The following is a 21958-nucleotide window of genomic DNA, read 5'->3' as shown; positions in this document are numbered from 1 at the left end:
CTCACGTGTTCCAACATTTCTACATAATCCAAACTGATCTTCCCCAAGGTCAGCTTCTACCAGTTTTTCCATTCGTCTGTACAGAATTCGCGTTAGTATGTTGCAGCCGTGACTTATTAAACTGATTGTTCGGTAATTTTCACATCTGTCAACACCTGCTTTCTTTGGGATTGTAATTATTGTATTCTTCTTGAAGTCTGAGGGTATTTCACCTGTCTCGTACATCTTGCTCACCAGATGGAAAAGTTTTGTCAGGACTGGCTCTCCCAAGGCCGTCAGTAGTTCTAATGGAATGTTGTCTACTCCCGGGGCCCAGTTTCTTCTAAGGTCTTTCAGTGCTCTGTCAAACTCTTCACGCAGTATCGTATCTCCCATTTCATCTTCATCTACATCCTCTTCCATTTCCATAATATTGTCCTCAAGTACATCGCCCTTGTATAGACCCTCTATATACTTTCCACCTTTCTGCTTTCCCCTCTTTGCTTAGAACTGGGTTTCCATCTGAGCTCTTGATATTCATTCAAGTGGCTCTCTTTTCTCCAAAGGTCTCTTTAATTCTCCTATAGGCTGTATCTATCTTACCCCTAGTGAGATAAGCCTCTACATCCTTACATTTGTCCTCTAGCCATGCCTGCTTAGCCATATGAACATAGCCTACACCATTATGGAGTCATCTAGGATTCAATCGTTAGAGTCACGAGCCCAGGAGTGGCGCTGCAGGCGATATCGTGCTATTACCAAAAGCACCCACGTCGGTTGGTCTTCAACGCCAAATTTCTCTGCAGTGTCTAACGAATACGTTCGTCGTACGTTCCACATTCATGGCTTTGCTTATTTCACGCAGTGTTGCTTGTCGTCTATCTGAACACTCCAGACCACATCATTGAGTGCTTAGAATGAAAATCTGACTCCACATATTAATTGTCATGAATAGCTCTCGAATGATATAAGACAACAGGCCCCCGTAGAACTTAATGTAAGCCAATTTTGTAATCATGATTTTGACGTCAATGGAGTAATCGGCAAGATTTTCATTCGGCCATAATTATATTACAAAATATAAGATAGAGACGGCCAATAATTCGGCACGCGAGCTGTTCTGTGGTACGAATGTCACGGCTCACTCACCTCGCCACCTCTTCTACACCCTCAATGCTCCCTCCACCTCCACCGCGCCACAATGCCTGAGCTTGGGGATGCAGACGGGGCGGAAATCGCGAACGCGCCGATTTTAATGACAATTCAGTCGTACTGCATACGAATTAGTCTTGCATTCCACATTTATTAACAATGTACATCACAAAAATCTAAATTTCAGTATTAATTAATTATTTTTGTCAGGTTGAAGACGTGATATAGTATTTATGCGGTACAAACTGTCGGTATACGGGTAGATGCAAACAATTTCACAAGTTTTCGCACTCAGTTTGCCACGTAATTTTAACTTATTTAATTTCATAGTCGAGAAATCCTTTGACACACATCTGTCGATTGAAATATTTTATCACGCTTCCTACCTCATTACTGTTCCGGAAGAAACATAGGTAAACAGTTCATAAAGTGTTTATTAACGAATCTTTCAACAGTTTCAGGACACATCTTTGGCGACTAGTTTCGAACGAACTGGTTCACTGTCAATACTGTCCTACTAAAACTGCACTGAAAGAGCCTGAACTTAATAACAAACATGAAAAAGGCAATGCATGCTGTATATATTGTGCACTGAAAGACTCACAATCCACATGTGCCTTTCAGCAAGTCAGAAACTGAACCAGGGAAACTGATTAGGACATTGAATCTTTCAACCAACAGTAAATATGTCTGTGGATAACACTCCAGCCAGTGTTCTGCCGTGACGAGTCAACAGTCAGCGACGATGGAATGTTTAACGTGGTAGAAGACAGTTAGGATGTACAACTAGTGGTAAACATTTCAGTAAATTGTTAATTTTCTGGACAGGAAAGTGACTCAGGAATCGTAAATGACAGTGTAATTAGTGTGTAGTCGGCAGTTGTAAGATCAGGAGATTGAAAATTGTCGTCACGAATTGTACCCCAGTCATAGAGAAATTAAGAGATTTAATTGCGATAAGTGAGAAAAATGCCAGGGTGTCACTCATAGACTTTCTTTAGAATAACAACAAAGACATTCTTGCGCAATTTAGCGGAGAGCACAAAGAAATATATTACGGAGTTCAAGGGATAAAAGGAGACTACGTTAATCACAAAGTCTGGTGCGGGGAAATAACGACAAACTTGTCCATCCAGAATAAGAAACAAGACAGCAATATCACGAAAATAACCGATGTCTACCAGGAAAACAAAGAACTCTAAATTGAATGACGGAGAGGGTGCCAATTCGTTGTAGTAAGTTGCAGCAAAATACTTGTGAAACCCACGCTTCCTCTGAGAGAAACGTACCTGCCGAATTTGAAAGGGACAAGTGGAAGCTGTGCGAAAACATAGCTACGATATTTGAAGCAGTGGTGTTACCACCACCACTACGGCAAGTAGTTAATTTCTAAGTGTGCATGAATATCAGTCACTCTAGCCACTCTAGTTACTCTCTTGTCCGCCCCAGTTAGCTGAGTGGTCAGCGCGACAGACTGTCAATCCTAAGGGCCCGAGTTCGATTTCCGGCTGGGTTGGAGATTTTGTTAGCTCAGGGACTGGGTGTTGTGTTGTCCTAATCATCATTATTTCATTCCCATCGACGCGTAAGTCGACGTGGCGTCAAATCGAAAGACTTGCACCAGGCGAACTGTCTACCCAACGGGAGGCCCTCGTCACACGACACTCTTAGTTACACACTTCGAGATGGAACGATGAAACAGTTTATCCAAACTATATGTTGAAGATCCGGTGTGTGAACAAGAACTAATGCAGATTTGAATTAAAATGTTACAACTGGTCACTCGTGGAAAAGTTTCGCTTTTGCCTAGACATGATATGGATGTATTCTATTTAATACTTGATAAGATATAATTTATATAAAATTACGAAGAAGAACAAAGGAGCCTGTGTCTGGCCTTGAATAGTGAAATAGCGGATGTTGCAGTTTACGTTACCGTGAACAACACAGGATCAACGATTATAGCGTAGAGAGTAATTCTGATGACGACCCGAAATGTAGCGTTTACGATAGTGACAAAAATAATGACAAAGCAAGGTTTTCAGAAGATTAGTTAACACAGCGATATCACACAGGGTATCACTGGCAAAATAATGATCACAAATTTATGAACAGTAGTAGGAAACCGAACCGATCACTATAAATAGATAACCGTGGAGAATACTCATCAGTACATGAATAAAACTGAAGGAGGTTTCTAACGGGCTGTGATTCGGAACGAACTCCGGGAATGGTTCTGTCTCGATTATAGACACAAAATTTGAAATAAGAGGGCAAGATCTACTACATGAGAGCAAAGGAAAACTTACTGAAGAGTTAACGCCTATTTTTGAGACTGGTATATTTGGAACAAAGATACGTTGGCAGACTCAGGTAGCAAGGTCAATGCGGTATCAGCCATAGTATATGAACGGCTATAGAACATTCCAAAAATTCCGACCTTCAGCCTTACCAGTTAACCGAATCCAGTTTGTCAATGCCGTAGAGAACAAGAGTGAACCAGAAAATGGTGAATTTTTAATAAGACAGCATATCAGAAAGAGGTATTTGAGGCGAACATGATAACTGTCTAAGGGTTATGCACCAGTTTTGTGCTCTTGCACTTTCTTACAGAGACGTGTTACATGCTAAATTTTACTAAGGAGAAGCTTTTTGTGAATGATGGTGGAGAAGAATGGAGTTAAAGTTTCGCGTGTTTGTAGAAAAAATATGATGGGATTTGTGCCAGTACAGAGTTCAAGTCAATAGACACTCTTTTCCATCACCTCGGTTCCGCGAGTTCCGGAACCTGTACAGAAAATTGAATAGAGATTAATATAAAATCATTCCCGCCCTTTTTATTGCTCGTGAAAACCACAAATTGTATGTTGTACCACCATACAGCGAGACCTTAAGAGGTGGTGGCTCAGATTATTGTACACACCGGTACCTATAATACCCAGTAGCACGTCTTCTTGTACACGTCCTCTTGCATTGATGCATGCCTGTATTCGTCGTGGCGTGCTATCCACAAGTTCATCAAGGCACTGCTGGTCCCTATTGACTCACTCCCCAACGGCAATTCTGCGAACATCCCTCAGAAAGGTTGGTGAGTCACGTCGTCCATAGACAGCCATTTTCATTCTATCCCAGGCGTGTTTGATAGGTTTCATATCTGGAGAACATACTGACCACTCTAGTCGAGCGTTGTCGTTATCCTGAAGGAAATAATTCACAAGATGTGCACAATGGGGGCGCGAATAGTCGTCCATGAAGACGAGAGCCTCACCAATATCCTGCCGCTATGGTTGCACTATCGGTCTGAGGATCGCATTCATCTATCGCACAGCCGTTATGGCGTCTTCCATGACCACCAGCGGCGTACGTCGGCCCCACATAATGCCACCCCAAAACAGCAGGGAACCTCCACCTTGCTGCACCCGCTGGACAATGTGTCTAAGGCATTCAGCCTGATGGGATGGCCTCCAAACACGTCTCCAGCGACTGTCTGGTTGAAGGAATATGCGACACCCATTGGTGATGAGAACGTAATGCCAATCCTTAGCGGTCCATTCGGCATGTTGCTGGGCCCATTTGTACCGCGATGCATGGTGTCGTGGTTGCAAAGATGGACCTCACCCCGACGTTGGTGAAGTTGTGCATCATGCAGCCTATTGATCACAGTTTGAGTCGTAACACGACGTCCTCTGGCTACACGGAAAGCATTATTCAGCATGGTGGCGTTGCTGACAGGATTCCTCTGAGCCTTAATCCATAGGTAGCGGTCATCCACTACAGTAGTAGCCCTTGGGCGGGCTGTATCCATGTCCGACGAACAACATCGCATTTGTGCACTCCGAGACGTCTGGACATTTCCCTTGTTGAAAGCCTTTCCTGGCACAAAGTAACAATGCGGACGCGAACGAACCGCAGTATTGACCGTCTAGGCATTGTTGAACTACAGAGAACACGAGCTGTGTACCTATTTCCTGGTGGAATGACTGGAACTGATCGGCTGTCGGACCCCCTTCGTCTAATAGAAGCTGTTCATGCATGGCTGTTTACATATTAGTGGAAGGTTTAGCGACATCTCTGAACAGTCAAAGGGACTGTGTCCGTGATACTATATCCACAGTCAGTGTCTTTCTTCAGGGGTTCTGGGAACCGGGGTGATGCAGAACTTTTTTTTATGTGTGTGATAATCCCCTTCAATATAGCATTGGTAGGGAACTTAATACACAATTTATAATTGGGTAAATGGTGAAAAAGCTTGCTGAAAAGTCTCAAGTGCAACGATTTTGAAAAGGAATCAGTCTATATTGTCACAGAGAACTGGCAAAATTAACAGATGAGTAAGCAATCTCCAACTTCGAGGACATGAAATATTTCAGACAGGGTCATACCCCATACCATCAACGAATTTGGGCACTAGTGAAAGCAGAAATTCAAAGAATTTTGCAGGAAGACAAAATAGAGAGATGAGTAATGGACTGTGTAATCAATTACAGGTATTGTCGAAAGAAGTGATGGTATATGGCTTGCGATTGTGATGCTAGTAATACATGGGATAACTGTGTCATGATGGGTTCAGGCTGAGAACATTTACAGCTACTGCAACGCTTCCAAAGTGTGTGCTGCTTAACTCGTCAAGATTTAATAACACATAATATCAAGAAATAATGTACTTAGCTAATCTGCAATTTTAGAGGAACTTCTTTTGATTTTCCATATTTCAGTATATTTGTATACTATTTATAAAAGTGCCCCACCTATAAGATACATAACGTAATCTTCACCTTAACATGGTACATAAGAACATATTCATTTGTACCAAGACTGCAGGAAGTGACTTCCTGTGTTAACAATGCAGCTACATGTTCGTGGCAACATCTGCTAAGTGCAGGAGGCACGTTGTATTCAAGGTTTTTGCCGACTGTTGCCTTGGCATGACACAGTCTCCGTTCAATGTTCGCATTTCCCTCTGTAGTGAATTCTGATAAACAGTTGTGGCAGACTGACTTTGCTCTTAAACAGTTTTTTTAGTGGCGCATGATACGGAAGTCCGTGACGAAAAAGTGTCAACGAAAAATCGCAATTCTATTTGCATCACAATGCTTCTGTTTTTAGCAACCGATAGGTCCTCAGAATTCTAGTGATAGTACAAATCAATTTTCTGTGACACCCTTTATGTGTGGTCTACGTATTTTGAAGGAGAAGGATGTGTAACATATTTTTGTGAGCACAGTACCCTGAGCTGGAACCAGAAATTCACGAACAAAGAATCGTAGCTATACAGCACGTCATGAGTTGCAGAAATGCCACTTACCTGATCAGCGAGCTTGTGGAAGGCACGCTCGCACATAACGGTGTGTGCCAAGCGGAAGAGCCAGGTGCCGTTTGTGTCTGCAACACTGAGGGTCAGTGTGAAGACGTCCATATCCGCTGTGCCCTCCCGGAACAACACGATGAGCGTGGAGCAGACGAACGACAGGTCTAAGGATAACATAGCGAGAGTGTACAGTCGGAACCAGAAAGGTGAGCTGGCGGCGCCACTTGGGTGTCGCATGACGGCCGTCCAGTGCAGAGGCTGTAGCAGGTAGTTGAGGTCACTGGCAGCCTCTGCTGCTGCAGCCGCTGAAGGAGAGGTTTCCGCGCTGGACATACTGCGGTACTCCCTGCATAGAGAAATGAGGTTGTGGGCACAAGGTTATGCTACTCTGAGACGCTTACCAGCGAAAGTCTTGGTAAATGCATTAAAAAAATTAAGGTGCTTTGTGTGTGTAAGCAACCAGTACAGCTCGTGCAGATATTGTTACCTCTACATAGCAAAACCGTCAGCACATGGGACGAGGTGGCTAATGTGGATGTGGACGTGCACGCTTAGACAGTGTATCACACGCCAAGAGACACAGTGTCGTCGGCACAGGCCACCAGCTGGTTAACGTGATTTTGCTCTGTCAGCGCTATCCGGCCGGAGTTGTAGGCTTTATTTGTCTCGCAAACCAGTCGCATATTAGCCCTATTAAAGAGTACGTTTCCCTGCTGACGATATGCAAGCCATGTTGTTCTGTCTGTGGTATACTTAAATACAAACCTCAGTATCCGTACGTATATGTGTAATAAGGCAAATGTGAAAGCTGTGTCTTCACTGAGGAAGGAGATAAGCTTATTGGAACAAATTCACTCCTGTCATAGAGCACACTTACATTTACACAACATAAAATGTTACAGAAATTATTTTTGTTAATTTCGTATGAAATCTCCACAACCTTTTAGAAAATGCGAAAGCGGGAAATAAAATTTCCGCTCACATCCTCTGTTCCAGATGGTGGCACCTCAACAAACTACACAATACCGAAACTCAGCATTTATTTGCATAATATTTTCCATTATATTGTTTAAAGACTTTAACTGTCGAAATGTTAATGACGTTTAATTATAACAAATCCTAACGAGAATGAAGCTTTTTCATGAAACTTCAGATACTAGTTGCCTCTAAATAGATTACTCTAATCACTAAACACGACAAAAAATATGAAAATTTGTAAATCATCAGCACAATATATCCCGAAGTTTTATTACAACAAATCGTAACAATAATGATTGATTCTCGAGTCATTGAACGTGCTGGTGCTTAGAAACAACATTTATTTATAGGATTTAGCCTAACATAAAATCCCACCGAATGTGGATTTCTGCTGAACACTACATATACGGTACAGCGTCTTAATTTCTGATTGTAACATAGGGGGCATTCTCACTTCCCATTGGATCTACTTTACTTGGAACATTGTGGAAATATATCAGAGCTTATTTTGTGAATCATATGACGAAATGGCTCCTGAACGAGAGCTAAAAGAGAGTGATAGCAAAAAAGTCGCAGAGTGCCATGTCAACGTTAGCTAATTCGTCCCATGTGCCGACGACTTAACACATTTCCGTCCTTAGTATCAGCGTTTCCATCCCTATGTTCCGAAAGAGTGGCCACCTGAGTGTCTCCTGCCGATCTGCGCAACATGGCATCGCAGTCTGCGCGCGCTATATGGTCGGGGAACGTTCTTCGTAACCACACAACTTTGATCATATGCCGCGCCATAAAGTTTTATCGAAAGAGGCAAGAGTGGGGGAGAGGGAGGCAAACACTCTAGCGCGGAGAGGGAGTGGAACACATGTCACATTTTCTCCTCTAGTCATCCCTCCATTAGAAATTTAATGTAAAGTGATGAAAAAAGCGAAGAAGCAGTTGGGCGAGAAAGTTGGCAGGCGTTTTTCTCCATCTGACAGATGAGATTTATTCAGATTTCGCTTCATTCGCAAGGAAGTTGCGCTACTAGCACCTGCATGGGGCTACCAATCATTCTTGCTTTAAATACACGCTGTAATGGTGGTGAGCGTTAGTTGCCTTTGAGATTGGACATGAAGATTTGATGGCAACAAAGACGCCATTATGAACACCTCACTGAGTTTGAATGGGATCGTGTAACGTTCCTTCTGCGATATTGCAGAAAGACTTGACAGGAATGCAGCCACTGTACGTGAATGTACGGTCGCAAGGAGACCGAGTTACGGATGGTCACGTGGCACTACCGAGTGAAATCATCGTGTTCGGCGTATGGCTCTGGTGCATCATACTGTGTCTGTAGCAGCGGTTTGGGAAACAGTTGGCACCGTAGTGACAGAAGTAACTTTTACTGTTACTGTAATAACTCCGAGCCAGACGCCAATTTGCAACTTCATTGGTGCCAAGGGGGAGATCATCGGAGGGCAGTTTGGAGGTCTGTTCGGTGCCAGTGATGATTGTGTCTTGGTTGGGAGGAGGCGATTTGAGAGCCTGCAATCAGCTTGCCTGCTAGACACATTGGACCTACACCTGAAATTATGGTCTGGGTTGCGATTTCGCATGGGAGCAGAAGCATCCTCTTTGTTATCCCACTCACCCTGAAGGAGAACTTGTACGTCAATATGACGATTCGACCTGTTATGCTGCCAATCATGAACAGCATCCCAGGTTGTGTTTTCCAACAAGATAACGTCCGCCCACATACTGCTATTGTAACCTAACATGTCCTACAGAACGTCGACATGTTGCCTTCGCTTGCTCAACCATCATAGCTGTCTCTAGTCGAGTATATATGGGACAATTATGGATAACAGTTCCAGTGTCATCAACAAACAGCATTAACCATCCCTATCTTCCCCGACCAAGCGCAACAGTCACTAAGCTCCGTCGCTCAAAGTGATATCCGGCACATGAACAACACAATGCGAGTAAGTTCACATTCTCGCATTCCATTGTCTGGTGGTTACACCGGTTATTAAGGTACCAGCATTTCACATTTACATTTCATTACTCTACATTAATTAGTTTTTTGGTGTTGCTGGTTTTCATCCCGTCAGTGTACTTTCTTATCCCGTTGCTAAAATCATCCATTTAGTGTGTGCTCTAGTCTTTTTCTGAAAATACAAAAATTCCTCGAGAAAAGTAAACTTCTGTCAAGTATGAGATGTATGGTATGACATGGTTGTATAGTATAACATGGTCATGTAACTATGAACAAACATTCCACTCAAAATTAAGAACATTGTAATCCAGCAGATCTTCTCAGTATTCTACTCGACATTCTGTGTGTTACATTACAGCTCCTATAATAATCTGTGAAAGAAATGAAATTAAATGGAAGTATTATAAAAATTATGAGCTAAAAGTTGGCACTATCACAGAAATAGCAACGATGAAGCACAGACATAGAAGAATTTCTTGCGTCTGGAGAAGATGTGTGTTTGACTGAACCGGAAAGAAGTTACTTCTTGGTAGCCGGTTGGTTCCGATCGCGCACTCGACTGTGGCGGTCGGTCAGTTGTTCAGGTAAGTCGTCCATCTTTCAAAAGTGCCTGGATGGTATGACGAGTTGTTCTGGATGGAAAAACATGTAACGGCCTGATTGCTGAACGTGTTTGTCCTACACGCAAGTCCTTCACACGAGCCATGGGAGTCCCCGTCAAGCATAACTGGTGCTTCCAGCGTAAGGTGTCATACCGACAGAAGTTACTGTGGATTCAGTGTGACTAATTTCATGATACATTCTCTATGTTAGCCACTGGCGACACTTCATGAGTTTATGTAGGACAGTGCAAGTTTTGGATATTTGCAATAAGGAAGCCGCCATCTTACACTAGAATAATTACCGCCATCTTACACTAGAATAATTACAAATTATATTGTATGTTATAGCTTCATGAATATTTATGTACCCTACAGTGAAGGGCAACTAATGAGGTTTGATGTTTTGTTTTAGGGTACCGGCAGCGAGTCTGGGTGGTGGGTGCGAGTTTGGCAGTCATTTCGATTGTTCCTAAAGAACTTACGTTTCCGGGAAAGTTCTGCACCTAACCCAGAAATCAATGTTTTTCGTGCGTATAAGAGGCAAGGCTAAGGACCCAGCTTCTCGTTGGTATGGATAACAGAAACTAATGGATCCCAATCCGCAAACCTTGCGAAATGAATTCAGCATAACATTTATAAGAGGTATCGATACTAAGGAGTTGCTGTTACTATGGTTAACCCTTTTGTGTATTATACCTTAACTATTGTGCTCTTAATCCTTTAGGAGAGTGTGAGTTTCAATTAAGAAGTAATTTTAAGGTATTGGTCAGCATTAATATTATCGTAATCACATCACTTGTATGTGGCTGGCTTATCTCGTTCCTTCTTTAAGAAGTGATAAACAGATGATTATAAAGTTCTCCCTTGTTAAATTTCAGCAGAATTCTCACCTTTTCAAAAAATAGATTCTGGTAAATTTCTAAAATGGCTCTGAGCACTATAAATGGTTCAAATGGCTCTGAGCACTATAGGACTTAACTTCTGAGCTCATCAGTCCCCTAGAACTACTTAAACTTAACTAACCTAAGGAGATCACACCCATCCATGCCCGAGGCAGGATTCGAACCTGCGACCGTAGCAGTCGCGCGGTTCCAGACTGAAGTGCCTAGAACCGCTCGGCCACTTCGGCATAAATTTCTAATAATGTTAGTGTACTACATGTTTTGTGTTTCAAAGGTTATATGAAAATTTTTGATTTTTCAGTAAATTGTTAGGATCTCGATACTGAGTATATCTTTCTCCCTAATCAGCCACTTAGAGTAGGCGCCTGTATCGTTACAAGATGTGGCATCAAAGAGTGCATGGTTCGCTATGAACATGTAAAACCAAGATAAAATTCTTGTGGCGTAATTACACTGATCAGCCACAACATTATGACCACCTATAATACACTCCTGGAAATGGAAAAAAGAACACATTGACATCGGTGTGTCAGACCCACCATACTTGCTCCAGACACTGCGAGAGGGCTGTACAAGCAATGATCACACGCACGGCACAGCGGACACACCAGGAACCGCGGTGTTGGCCGTCGAATAGCGCTAGCTGCGCAGCATTTGTGCACCGCCGCCGTCAGTGTCAGCCAGTTTGCCATGGCATACGGAGCTCCATCGCAGTCTTTAACACTGGTAGCATGCCGCGACAGCGTGAACGTGAACCGTATGTGCAGTTGACGGACTTTGAGCGAGGGCGTATAGTGGGCATGCGGGAGGCAGGGTGGACGTACCGCCGAATTGCTCAACACGTGGGGCGTGAGGTCTCCACAGTACATCGATGTTGTCGCCAGTGGTCGGCGGAAGGTGCACGTGCCCGTCGACCTGGGACCGGACCGCAGCGACGCACGGATGCACGCCAAGACCGTAGGATCCTACGCAGTGCCGTAGGGGACCGCACCGCCACTTCCCAGCAAATTAGGGACACTGTTGCTCCTGGGGTATCGGCGAGGACCATTCGCAACCGTCTCCATGAAGCTGGGCTACGGTCCCGCACACCATTAGGCCGTCTTCCGCTCACGCCCCAACATCGTGCAGCCCGCCTCCAGTGGTGTCGCGACAGGCGTGAATGGAGGGACGAATGGAGACGTGTCGTCTTCAGCGATGAGAGTCGCTTCTGCCTTGGTGCCAATGATGGTCGTATGCGTGTTTGGCGCCGTGCAGGTGAGCACCACAATCAGGACTGCATACGACCGAGGCACACAGGGCCAACACCCGGCATCATGGTGTGGGGAGCGATCTCCTACACTGGCCGTACACCACTGGTGATCGTCGAGGGGACACTGAATAGTGCACGGTACATCCAAACCGTCATCGAACCCATCGTTCTACCATTCCTAGACCGGCAAGGGAACGTGCTGTTCCAACAGGACAATGCACGTCCGCATGTGTCCCGTGCCACCCAACGTGCTCTAGAAGGTCTAAGTCAACTACCCTGGCCAGCAAGATCTCCGGATCTGTCTCCCATTGAGCATGTTTGGGACTGGATGAAGCGTCGTCTCACGCGGTCTGCACGTCCAGCACGAACGCTGGTCCAACTGAGGCGCCAGGTGGAAATGGCATGGCAAGCCGTTCCACAGGACTACATCCAGCATCTCTACGATCGTCTCCATGGGAGAATAGCAGCCTGCATTGCTGCGAAAGGTGGATATACACTGTACTAGTGCCGACATTGTGCATGCTCTGTTGCCTGTGTCTATGTGCCTGTGGTTCTGTCAGTGTGATCATGTGATGTATCTGACCCCAGGAATGTGTCAATAAAGTTTCCGCTTCCTGGGACAATGAATTCACGGTGTTCTTATTTCAATTTCCAGGAGTGTAGGATAATAGAGGCGACGCGTCATGGAATGGAAGCATTGTGGCCTTGGTAGGTCGCTGGACAGAGTTGGTACCACATCTGCGCACAAAACTCACCTAATTTCCGTAAATTCTTGGAGCGGGCGATGAGCTCTGATACCACGTTCAATCATATCCCAGATTTGTCCTATAGGGATCAGATTTGGCGTGTTGGAAGATCAGCATATCAATTGGAAATAACCACTGTGTTCGTCGAACAAATCCATTACAATCTTGGCCTTGTGACATGTGTACGATACTCCTTCGCAGTCACGGTACCTTGAACGAGCTCCACTGAACCCATGGATGCCCAAGTGAAAGTTCCCCTGAGCAAAATGGAGCCGCCGCCAGCTTGTCTCCGACCCACAGTATTGGTGTCAAGGAGCTGTTTTGCTGGAAGATGACGAATTCACGTCCTGCTATCGGCATGATGAGGAACGTATCGGGATTCGCCAGACCATGCAACGCTCTGCCACTACACCAACGCCCAGTGGTGATGTCCATGTGCCCATGGATGGCGACGTCGTAATGTTAAGAAGGGACGTTGGGTGCAAAGGCCCATCATTAGGGGTATTCGGTGCACTGAATGTTCACAAGTACTCTGCCCAGCTAATTTGAGACTACGCGAGTTTTTCTTCTATTGTTCCTTCATTGACTGAGCTAGCGTGATGGTGGTTTCACAGACGAGTTACATTATTATAGTAGTAAATTAATTTCAGTGGTTTCAAACTAACAAAGGTTTGACGTACCTAGATATCGCTCAGAATACTGGTTCCTATGTATTTGACGATTGTGGCAGATTAAGATACCTGACCACTGCTATTGCAGGATAACTTGTATTTCCTCGTATTCTGTCACATTACGCTACATTAAACTGTGTTCAAGATCGGCTGTCAGTCTTAACACCCTTAAATTATCCCTTTACTACCTAACAGTTTTCTAGTGATCTGATGATTCATTACATACTGAACGAGGCAAGGAAGCGGGTAACGCTTAGGACTCGCACGAGGAAGGAGCAGATTCAAATCCGTACCCGTTTTGTAAGATTTAGCTTACAATGGTCTGTCTAAAGTACTTATCACGAATGCGAGTGATATTCCTTTTTAAAGGATTGAAACCTCCCCTTAGAAAAATTATGAAAGACTGTGCTGATATACCTCTACGTTATTTCATTTTCAAACACCTGAGCAGAACTGAACGTACTCAGACATTTCTCTCTTTACTAATTCTGATCAACACTAAACTGACACACAATATTTTTAGCGCAACGCAATCTGACTTTCAGTAATCCCTACAAAAGAATGACCCTGACTAACAAAAACCTATACCTTTCATGAATCACTTACCTCACAAAACCTTCTATTCTCGAACTACTGCAATACAGCGAGCGTCAATACTGCCAGCTAAATAAAAGATTCTAACTACTGAAGGCACTAACTACTGATAGGCAGAGTTAGCAAATGAAAGATTTTGATAGAGAACAAACAATGTATTTACCTTAATAGTATTCAAAAGTCAATAACATATATCAGTTCATGATATCCAGTATTACAAATTTACTCTTTCTGGCGGACACACGTCCAGATCATCCGTTCTCAAAATTCCACCATCTCTCTACCCACATCCACCACTGCTGGCGGCTCACTTCCAACTACACAACGCTATGCGCTGTTCACATCCAACTGCCCAACACTACAATAGAGAATATTTCAACAATGCCAACCAGCCACAGACTGCACACAGCACAGGCAGTGATTATCATACAGAGTGCTACGTGGCGTTACCAACATAAAAACCTAAACAGCCTACTTACAGCATCATGTCTCGCCGTCGACGAGACATTTATTTTCCTGCCTTTACTTTTTTTTATCTTATTCACAACTGTGTCATCATGGGCAATCTCAGTTATAGACAGACTCACACACTAGGACATTGTGACTAAAATGGAGGTCTAAACCCCATGTGAATACCGAATAATGACAGGAATGACTGGACTGACTGAGAGTAATCGGTCCTGAGATAATTGGCGGACCGTATGCACTGCAAGGGAGAGAACAGCTGTACATGCTTTCAATACTTTCCTTTCCTCGCCGATTCTGCTGAGAATATCCTCATTCATTAGCTTACTAATCCTCATAATTTGCAATATTCTTTTGTAGCAGTACATCTCAAAGGCTTCGATTCCCTTCTGTTCCGGTTTTCACTCAGTTCATGTCTCACTACCATACGATGCTGTGCTCCGAACTAACATTCACATAAATATATTCGTCAGATTCAAGGCATATGTTTGATAGTAGCACACTTCTCTTTGGCTGAAACGCTCTTTCTGTCAGTGCTTATCTGCTTTTGTGTCCTCTTTGCTCCGTCGGACATAGCTATATTTTGTTTCCTACGTAGCAGAATTCCTTAACTTACAATTAATCTGCTTCGTGATTAATTCTGATGGTAAGTTTCTCGCTGCTCTCCATTTCTGGTAGTTCTCATTACTTTCGTCGTTCGTCGATTTTCTGTCAATCCATATTCTGTACTAACCGGCCGGAATGGCCTTGCGGTTCTAGGCGCTACAGTCTGGAACCGCGTGACCGCTACGGTCGCAGGTTCGAATCCTGCCTCCGGCATGGATGTGTGTCATGTCCTTAGGTTAGTTAGGTTTAAGTAGTTCTAAGTTCTAGGGGACTGATGACCTCAGCTGTTAAGTCCCATAGTGCTCAGAGCTGTTTGAACCATTTATTCTGTACTCATCAGATTGTTCATTCAATTCAACACACCCAGTTGTTCTCCTTCACTTTGAGTAAAGATAGCAACGTCATAAGCCAATCTTACCACTGACATCCTTTAATCCTGAATTTTAATCTTGCTCTTGAAATTGCATTTCCTTCATTGTAGGGGGGGGGGGGGGGGGGGCGCAAGATTACACACCTGCCTTGCACCATTTCAGTTTAAACAATTCGTTCTTGTTCCTCCAGCCTCAAAAAAAAAAAAAAATGGCTCTGAGCACTATGGGACTTAACTTCTGAGGTCATCAGTCCCCTAGAGCTTAGAACTAGTTAAACATAACTAACCTAAGAACATCACACACATCCATGCCCGAGGCAGGATTCGAACCTGCGACCGTAGCGGTTGCGCGGTTCCAGGCTGTAGCGCCTAGAACCGCTCGGCCACCCTGGCCGGCCTTCCAGCCTCATTGCTCCTTCTTGGTTTTTCTGCTTATTGTACATTATCGGTGTTTCCCTGTACCTTACCTAAAGGCAAACTGATCGTCATCTAACATATACTCAGTTTTCATTTGCATTGTTCTGTGCATTATCTTTATCAGTATCTTCGATGCGTGAACTGTTAACCCTCCGTTACTCGCGCCATAATTTCTGCCACGATCACTCGTGCGGATGACATTTGTCATACGCAACGTAAACAGTGTATCTGAGCACTTTAAACGGTATGTATCAATGGTTTTAGGAGTGTTTTACTTAAATCTAAATATAATACACAAAATATTCCAAGATGATAAAGATTTTTGCCAACTGTTAGTAAATAGCTGCGATACTTCTCTCAAAGCTGCCAACTAATCACTCCGTCTCGAAACACCTCTATCAACAGCTGCCAAACCTCAGACACCTGACGTGCAACATAAATCGGTTTTCATTCCTACTTGATTCAAGTCCGTTGCCGTTTCAGTTATCTCACAACTTTGAAAAACTCCTTTTAGATCGTCTCCAAAATCTATGCAGATATTTCAAACTAATGAAAGCCTATCGCACAACATTGATACCAATGAAAGCTATGATTTATACAAAATTGTCTCCGCGGAAAAGTTACTACGAATTTCATTGATGTAAATATTGGTACATGTTGTGATAATGGGTGTTATATTACATCCAAAAATAACTACGTAAAATCTGTTTCTGTCTTTGTAATACGAACTTCATTTTTGGGTGCCGGTAAACGGGTAATAATAACACATGATCTCGTTCTAACATGGATAGGATATTTACTTTTAATCCATTTAGCTATTCCATAATTTTCTAAATAGAATACGTCGTCTTAAATTACTTCTTCCTCTGATTCATATTTATCAATTTCTGTTACTTCTGTTTCTGTTCCTAAATCATGATCACTTTCGTTTACACAGTCCTCGTTCTCTGAGTTAGTAATATCACTGTCAGGATCTTCATCGCTTTTCTCTTGGAACCATTCCAGCCATACATTAAGATCTCTGCTACTCTCCCAGGCTTTCTCACAAATTAAAGTATAGAGAATATTTACTTCTCGTTGTTACGTATTGTAAAGCGAGTTTAGATACACCTAAAATTACGCACATGAAAATCGGATTGAATCAGGCAAATCAGAAAAGTAACATAGACCGCTTTTGTTTTTCCTAAAGTCTGATGGTATTTCGCCAGTCTCATACATTATGCAGAAACGTGAATAGTAATTTTTTTGCCACTTGTCCCAGTGGTTTCCGAAACTCGTCCAAAGCTCTTTTAAAATATGGTTCTAATACTGAATCCTCTCTCTCTTCTCTGTCGCCCCCTGTTTCTACTTGTATCACGCCAACAGACACGTTTTCCTCCTCATAGAGACCTTGAATGTACTCCTTCCACCTATAGGCTTTCGCCTCTGTATTTGACAGTGTAAGCCCCATTGAGCTCTTACTGTTACCGCACTTGTTTTTAACTTCATTGAAAGTTGTTTCGACTTTTCTACATGCTGAGTCCATCCTTCCAACAATAATTTCTTTTTCGATTTCTTCACACTTTCGTGCAGTCATTTTACTTTAGCTTCCATGACAGTGGAGTAGTAGTTGGAGCTAGACACATGGCACATTCAGTTCCGGAAATCGTTAGGGAATTCAATATTCCAAGATCCACTGTGTCAAGAAGTGCCGAGAATATAAAATTTCATGTATCATCTTTTACCATTGACAAAGCAGTCTCCGACGACCTTCATATTACGACCGATAGCAGCAGCGTTTGCTTAAAGTAATCAGTGCAACAGCAAGCAACTCTGCATGAAATAACCGCAGGAATCAACTGACGTACTACGAACGTACTCTTTAGGATAGCGCAGTGAAATCTGCCATTAATTGTCTTTGGCAGCTGACCAACCACGCCAGTGTCTTTGCTACGAATATCTTTGCTACGAGGACATCACCTGCAGCAGTTCTCCAGTGCTCGCGACCATAGTGGTTGGCCCATAGGCGATTGGAAAACCGTAGTCTGGTCAGGTGATTCGAGTTTTCAGTTGCTAAGATGGTAGATTTCGAGAGTGGCACAGACATCACAAAGTCATGGACCCAAGTTGTCAACAAGGCACTGTGCAAGCTGGTTGTGGCTCCACAATGGTGTGAGCTGTTTTTACAAGGAACAGACTGGGTCCCCTTTTCCAACTGAACCCATCGTTGACTGTAACTGGTTATGTTCGTCTACTTGCAGACCATTTTCATTCATTCATGGACTTAATGTTTCCAAACAATGATGTCTTTGTCACTGGGTCACAACTGTTCGCCACTGGTTTGAATAACATTCTGTACAGTTCGAGCGAAGGGTCTGGCCAGCCAGGTCGAACATTTATTGTGCATAACTGAGAGGTCAGTTTGTGCACAAAGTATCGTGTAATAGCAATACTTTCGCAGCTATGGATGAACCATAGCTCAGTATTTCTGCTGGGGATTTCCAACGACTTGTTCAGTCGATGCCACGTCTAGCCGCGATACTACACCGGACAACAGGAGCTTCGAAACGATGTTAGGAGCTATCCCATGACTTTCGTCACCTCATTTTAATTTGTTTATTGGGCGAAAGTTATGAACACAATCGAATGTCTTCCGAAAGTCAAAGGACCAAAGGACGCAATTTTTTAACTCAGCTCCATTATTTATAACTTTCTATGAAAGTGAACTTCCGCATTCTAGCCCTGATGAACTAACTGGGACAGACGAATCGTAGAGATATTCTCTGACATCGGCCTAATGCGTCTGTGGTGCGGACACTCTCGTCCGCTGTCGGCTTTGTTAACCTTAGAAGCCCCGCATTATGAGACAGATTGCACCCGTCTCAAGAACTCACAACAAGGAAAAATCCCTGGCAGTATTGGGAACTGAACACAGGCCCTTCACTGGCAGGCAAATCCCTCTTTTTCATCTTTTCAGGCCTTGACTCGTTTTTATGGACGACAATGCTGACGCCATGGAACATTGCTGCCAGCAATTCGGCCTTAGTCCCATCGAGCACTTGTGGAATCCATTGGAGAGACGTACTGCAGCACATCTACATGCACAAACGACCATCCAGCAATTAACAGTTCTGACTGAGGACAGAGCGCCCTACCACAGGAACGTGTGGTCAACCTTGTGGCCAGGATGGGAGCACGCCTCAGAGCATGACTTTCCATCTGTGATACACTAGTGTCCCACCGTTTCAAATGTTCAGGGCTCCATCATGAATCGCAGTGACTTTTGAATAACAGTGTCCTTCGTGTCACAGCACGTTTCTTCCAGTTACTTTCCGTACTATACTGTAGCAAAATTTCATTGAGAAATGTGTCTTGTCAGTGACATATTAAGCTGAAATTGCATTCGTCCTTTCCACATCAGTGTGGATATACACATACACCAACAGACGAAGAAAATGATCTGTATTAACTATAAGTAAATCTGTCAGTGGCTAAGAAAGGGGTTTAAAAAAAGCCCTTGATCATTTGCTAATTAATATGAAGAGTTCTAAATGTAATCTAAAATCATTCCTTCTCCACAACTCCTTCCACCCCACAGACGAATTGTTATTTAAGAATCGGTGACATATCGGGAAAATTGTCTCATTTCTCATTCTTTCGATAAAAATATCATTGAAAAGATGTATGAAACAAGGCCTAACTAACTAACCGACCTACTAACTAGTTACATGTGTGATTATCTCGATTTTTGTGCACGTTACGTTTGTGCTTTGTGGCGAATTCGTCAGCCAGTGCAGGATGATCCGTATCGTTGGTTTTCCCTGGAGCAAATTGGTAATACATCCACGAAACATGACAGTGTCTTTCGCCGTTTATCAGGTGTCCCACCTAAGAGGCGTCAGGCAGATTTTCCCTGGCGTTTAAGTAGATATTTGCAGTACCCTTTTTTCAATGTGTAGCTACAATGAGCCCAAATAAACACTGCTTATCGTTTCATTCATGCGATTCCCAGTTTCCATGCAAGGCATCGGTTGTTTCCCATTACAAACAAAGTGACTTTTGAAGTGGAATTTTACGTGTCCGTTCGGTATAGCCTTCCTTAGTTGAGTGGTTAGCGTGGCTAAGCGCCACACGTAGGACTTGTGTTTGATTCCCAGTACTGCGAGGGAGTTTTCCTTAAGATTACGGGAACGGTGTGCAGTGAGTCGTGTGATGCCATTTCAGGAGATACTTGAACAACTAGTGGCGGCTCCAGGTCACCTAAACTGACGAAGTGACGGATAACGGGGTGCTGACGCACGCCCCCTCATACTGCATCGAATGACGCCATTGGCAGAAGATGATAGGGCCGTCGATAGCCCGCCGCAACAGCTTGTGGACTGAGTTAACGTTTGCATTTGATAGTGTGATCCTTAATTATTCCAAGTCGATATTCGTATCATCGATGTCTGTTAGCAGGGATCGTAAAACAGTAAGCATAACCAGTATTACAATAGCGATAGAACAGAGCTGTTCTGCGTGTTTTAGTCCTTGTTGACACATATCGATAAGACGAACTTCCCAATGGACTAATATAGATCTATTCAATCGAATGGGCATGAAAAATTCCGCTTTAAAAATATTTTGTTTGTAGCGGGAAACAAACCGCCAATTTTCGTGGACGCTGGGTGTCGCATGGAACACGTGACTGGGCTGGCTCTAACTGCATGTTGCAAAAACAAAATTCCAGACATCTGCCGAAACACCAGAGAAAATTTGCCTGGTGGCTCATCAACCTCTAATAGAAGCAAAGCAAAAAAAGCTCCAATGAAATGTAGCCCAGGGCAGTCATACCAGGGCTCTAGGGAGGGTCGTCCTCCCACCCTCAAATCTCTCAAAGAAGGGATAAAAATATAGTGTATTCAGGTGTCTTTCCTTCAAGAAAATTATTTAAAGATCGGTGTTACGCAGGTTTTTAAAAGGATCTGAACTGTGACTTTCTTATCTCTACTTACAAGTTGCCGTTTCTCTTTTAAGGTATTAAAAGTACTTTATATCCCAGGTCTTAGCATCCTCCCGACACCTTCCCCTAAAGATTATCGTATGGGTGCCCTTGAATGTAGTCCTCGATTACTCATCGTGTTACTAATATAAATGTCTACAAGATTAAGAATGGAAATTAAAATACGACTCTTGGATCCACTAGACTCTCAATGTTTGAATAAAGCAAACTGGTAGACGTCTAAGAAAGAGGACCAAATTTAAGTAGAACCTGTTGAACTACTACATTCGCTCTGGTCAATATACAGATGCATAGACAACGATAGCCCTACCCATTCTCCAAGATAGCACACTACACGAAAATCTCAATTCAGTATTAACTATCCTTTCAAAGTCTCAAATTTTTTGAAATATGATCATTTTTATTACTCACGAATCAACATAGTCCACAGTGTAGTTTTGTATGGAGCAGAAACCTGGGACGCTAGTAAACGAAATGAGAATAAACTGTTTGTCAATGAGACGGATTACTTAAGATGAAGCTCATGCTGTTCTATGATGGATAGGCTATAAAAAGAAGTAATCCGATAAAGGATGGAAATGGATAGGGATGTCTGTGACGAAACCCAACAAAAACAGCTGACACATAGGAATTACAGACAATTGCTGCGTATGAGCGCTGATTTAAATAAATGGGTGAAGTCGAAAATTTGTGCCTGACTAGGACTCAAAGCCGTATTTCCTGCTTCCTAGACAGATGCGCTGGTTACTGCGCCATCCGAACCCCGTGGTCATCGCAACTGCCCGGACTGTGTGAGCATGCCTCTCGCCACACCTAAGTTCTCAGCTTATGCACGTACTGCTAAAGTAGTGCCGCTTGCCCATTACCTTCATTACTCACGGTATGTGTCCATTTCCGTGAGAGTTCGAGTCAAGTGTGTGGGTAAGTTGAGAATTTGGGTCTGACGGGAGGCGTGCTACTATA

This window comes from Schistocerca serialis, chromosome 8 (genome assembly GCF_023864345.2).
Source record: "Schistocerca serialis cubense isolate TAMUIC-IGC-003099 chromosome 8, iqSchSeri2.2, whole genome shotgun sequence".
Taxonomy (NCBI): domain Eukaryota; kingdom Metazoa; phylum Arthropoda; class Insecta; order Orthoptera; family Acrididae; genus Schistocerca; species Schistocerca serialis.
This window is presented reverse-complemented; position numbering follows the sequence as displayed.